The sequence below is a fragment of the Pinus tabuliformis genome, chromosome 4_1, assembly GCF_031772625.1.
Source record: "Pinus tabuliformis cultivar Carrire ecotype Pingquan chromosome 4_1, CPIR1, whole genome shotgun sequence".
NCBI lineage: Eukaryota > Viridiplantae > Streptophyta > Pinopsida > Pinales > Pinaceae > Pinus > Pinus tabuliformis.
Window position 1 is genome coordinate 402,102,041 of NC_142303.1, and position 4,696 is coordinate 402,106,736.

The 4,696-nt window shown below is 33.6% G+C and overlaps 1 long non-coding RNA gene across 1 annotated transcript; it reads left to right on the plus strand.

Moving 5' to 3' along the window:
• The first annotated feature begins 294 nt into the window (after positions 1-294).
• LOC149176009 (uncharacterized) lies at positions 295-870 on the plus strand. Its single transcript, XR_016258610.1, has 2 exons — positions 295-479; positions 639-870. It is a non-coding gene; the product is annotated as an uncharacterized LOC149176009 (long non-coding RNA).
• The last annotated feature ends 3,826 nt before the right edge of the window (positions 871-4,696 follow it).

Here is a 4,696-nt window from a genome sequence, read left to right on the forward strand (position 1 = left end):
AGTTGGACAATATCCTCTCTTTTTAAATGATGATATTGTGGTACAAAAAACTTTGTTTGCACTTTGGTTTGTCAACCTCCAAGGAAAGTTAAATGGTAGTATCTCAATGCTTATGCTTGGGCATATACGATGAATGTTTTTACTTAAAAGAATGGAAGAAACGTGAGTTATTACAAGTGGCAAAGCACGGTTAGTTTTTATACCAATCTTTGTATCTCATTATCATTATATAAAATGTCTCTTTAAAAACAATAAATAATAATAAAATTCAATTATTCTTCTTTATGAGATTTCTTAATTGTAGTCATGTATACTGACTTGTGGATCTATTGCATTTTTCAAAACAAGGACATTGGTTTGTCAACCTCCAAGGAAAGTTAAATGGTAGTATCTCAATGCTTATGCTTGGGCATATACGATGAATGTTTTTTACTTAAAAGAATGGAAGAAACGTGAGTTATTACAAGTGGCAAAGCACGGTTAGTTTTTATACCAATCTTTGTATCTCATTATCATTATATAAAATGTCTCTTTAAAAACAATAAATAATAATAAAATTCAATTATTCTTCTTTATGAGCTTTCTTAATTGTAGTCATGTATACTGACTTGTGGATTTATTGCATTTTTCAAAACAAGGACATGGTATTGTTGATTTGTGGATCTATTGCATGTCTCAGAATGAAGACAGGGAGGATAGGGTATTGTGGAAGCTTGGAACATTGCCTCCCAATTTGATTACATTTTACAACTTGACCTTCCTCTGAATAGCTCCTAGCATGTATTCGGCCAAGGATACACAACCCAAGTGTGGAGTTTTTGGATATTGAAAATTCAATTGTTCGTCACAATAATGGGAACATGAAGCCTACCTTGGTTTGAAATAGCAATGAGAAAATACAGGTCTTATTGGACAAATTATGTAAAATTTGATCATCCATATCTATAACAATGCAATATCAATTAATTAATTAGTTATTTATTTCCATCCCAATACCTGTTGCAGGAAGTAAATTTATATTCCTATTCATTGTGGTTTGTTATATATTTCTATTCATTTATTTGTCCATTGAGTTTAGGAGATATGTATCTATTCATTTTTCCATGGAGTTTAGGATGGATCAAGTGATGGCAAAAACAAAACTTTTTTTTTTAATTGTAAAAGGAAAACACAATATGTAAAGTTCCTAGACATAGTTGCCAATATTTTCATAAATAAATTGAGATTCTATGATTTTTCTTGGATTGATGAGAGTTCCTCCTTTTTATCAAATGATTGCTTAAAAGAGGAAATTTTATTTAGAGTTGCCAACATTTTGAGAAATAAATTAAGATTCTATGATTCTTCTCAAACTGATGAGAGTTCCACCTTTTAAAGTTGTAGAATTTTTTTCACAATATCATTCATAATATGTCTATTGGCAAAAATTTTCAATTTTTCTTGCAATTGTATATTTTATAAAAGTATCTAATATGCTAATAAATCCTAACATTTAATTGACCCATTGAAATTCATAGGACCATCCATGCACCAATGCATTTCATTTTCACTACTAAATCTCAAATATATGTTTATTGGCAAAATTTCCTAGTTTTTCTTTCAATTATAGATTCTATAAAAAGTATCCAATATGCATGTTGGTTGGCACATATTCCTATTCACTTGTTCCTGGCATACTTCGGTATATTTTGAGAAATATAGTTGATGGTGACCTTGATTAGGATACAACATCTTTATAGGGAAAGAACTTTTGTAAATGCACCACATTGTTTAGTGAAAAAAACATTTGATTCTTTCACTACTTAAATACAAATGCATACTTTTTGACTCATAGTGTGGGGCAAGCATTAAAGGGCGAGGTTTTTTGTTTCATTTGAGGGATTTTTTAAAAGGACTTGGCCTGTGTAAATTTCTAACCTTCCACTCATGTTGAGCAAATATTTTCAAATTTTTAATATCGTTATGCAAGCTTTACACATTCTAATTAAAATTTCAGTTTACCTTGTAAAGGTTTGAAGTGTTTGAATATCATCACAAAATTGGGGCTCTCATTTTTCATATCATATATATATATATATATATATATATATATATATATATATATATATATATATATATATATATATGGATTAAAAGTTTAATGATATGTTTTGATAAATGATAAAACTATATTTTTTTAATAAGTAATATTGCCTTTAGTTGAATTGTAAGTTGATGGAACGTCAATATCATAAATAATATATAAATGGTAAAATTATATCTTTTTCATGTAAATATTGGATAGTTCACAAATTAACAAGTAATATTGGTTTTGGTTGATATGTCTAAACAATGTTGTTCTCTATTTTGTTCTTTCTTTTTTAATAATTGTCTTCTTTTTCTTTTTCTTTTTCTTTTGTTATTTATTTCATTTTTGTCTTGTATTCACATTTATATTTTATTACAATGTTTCTTTGTTGATTTGAAAGAGGAAGCCACAAATGTAAATGAATTTATAATAATATATTTTTGGATTTACAATTTGTGTTTTATTAATCAAACGTTTTTTGAATATTTTTGTCTCTAATATTTGTATATCTGGACTCTTATACACCAATTTAAATTCATAATCTATGTATAGGTTTGAGGATTCCTCTCACGTCTTCCTTATCGTTCTTATGCTTCACCCCTTCTAAAAAAAGTAGATTACAACCATAATAGACATTTTGTGGCCTCAACCTGCCCATCGGGAAACTAGGTCTGTTTTCCATCGAAATGCATTATATGCCATCCAAAATTTGAAGTTCTTAAGTCTGTCAAACTTAGCTTTATAGGCCTAAATGTCTAGAACTGAGTTCACTATTAACCTACTAATATCAGTGCTACTTAAAGACATATACAACATCAAAATTTAACAACAGTCACAAAAACAAAACAAAAAACATCTAGAGCTAGTCCTTTGAGGACTCCATTGGAGTTGGGTCCTTTGCACTGGAACCCAGAATATCTGACTGAGGCGGGCACCTGATGTGTCGTTCAATACAACCCAACTGAACATTTTGTTGTTGAATTTGAAATTGGACAAGTTGGAATTCCTTTTGGATTTCTTGAAATCTTGGATCAGTTTTAATGAAACTTGTGTTCATAATTTCTCTGGCCACTATATTCCTCATCATCCAATAGAAATGAATTTATTTTTTATACTATGTAAGCTTGTTGCGGGTATTGTCGGGATGCAGAACCAACATCCTTCATTCTTCCTCCTGTATCTCCTGCTCGGCTCGTTGGTTGAGGTCCGCCTCCCAACCTGCAATCATCTGTCTCAACTGGGCAGGGTTGCCTGTGACATAAGCTTGAGTCGCAGCACTGATATGTCGAGCTTGTGATTTCTGGCCAGTTTGCCTTGGCAGTTGTGAGGAGGAAGCTCATCTTCCCTCCCTAGGTGTTTCATTTCGGAGACGTCTACACCCTCTTGTATTATTTTGTTTTTTCATTGCGGTTGACCAAGCCATATTCACCAAACTCACACTAAACAACAGAACAATCTTTGATCCAAACTGTCAGTCGACCAGATGCCCACGACTCGCAAAATAGGCGGGCTTTCAACCTATTAACACTTGGTGCATTAACAAAGAACAAAAAGAGGGGACATATAAAGTTAGGTTTATTTCTAATAAAAATACAACAGAACTGGGCGTCCCCCTTCCATTGGTACCCTTCTCCATCTGCTAGCACCTTGTGCCCTAGCACCACATTGAAACAATACAAACCATGGTGAGTCGATCTCCTTCCGAGGAAGGGATTGTCAGCACGCTACTCGGGCCATTTCCCACATCGAAATTCAGAGTAACAGTGAACCAAAACCGACATCCTACAGGTCCTAATTGTAACCCAATTCGACCAAATATAGAAACAATCATGTCAACCATGACAGATACAGTTCTCGCAAAGAGAGAAGGTCCGTACTATGCCATACATTCCTATGTGAAGTAATAAATACTATACAGGACTAAAACCGGTTTAAAAACAACGGATTCAACCATATTCCCATCTAACGAACAGACCATATCGAATCTCAAAGTCACCCATTCATGGGAGGGAACTAAGATTGTATGAAATATTGTCACATTTTCGGTATGTCTCTGGAAAGGGTCAAAGGGAAGAGATAGCACATACCCTATAACCATTTCCATGAAGCCTGCGCCGATAACCTTCCACAATTGAGGCCTGTCGTCCAAACTTGTCACAGGAAAGGAGCTCGATCAGTGATCCTCAGCTCCCAGAACTGCAATACACCACAACCAAATTGCATGCAAAGAATTGGCGATATCCTCCACCACCTGGTTGTTTAATTCTCAGCACGAATTTACACCCAAATTGCTCTCTCCCATGCCTCCTCGCATCACCTCATATATGTCATACATGTCGCACACCTGCCACGACCGCCCTCCCACATTAATAACCATCAAATCATTCATGGCTTGGGTCCCAAGTGGACAATTCTCTTGCATGCACCCCGATCAGGGGATCACCAAAATTATGTTAATCAACATAGTACTTTAGAATATTGTTACCTATCTTTGTTCCTCTCATGCTTTCTATTATTGGTATGTGAGACCAATATCTAATCATTCCCTTGAATGGAGTTACCATGTTTTGACTTTTTAATTAGTCAAGGATTTTGAGTTGTTAGAATTTTGTTTTAATTGATGGCAAA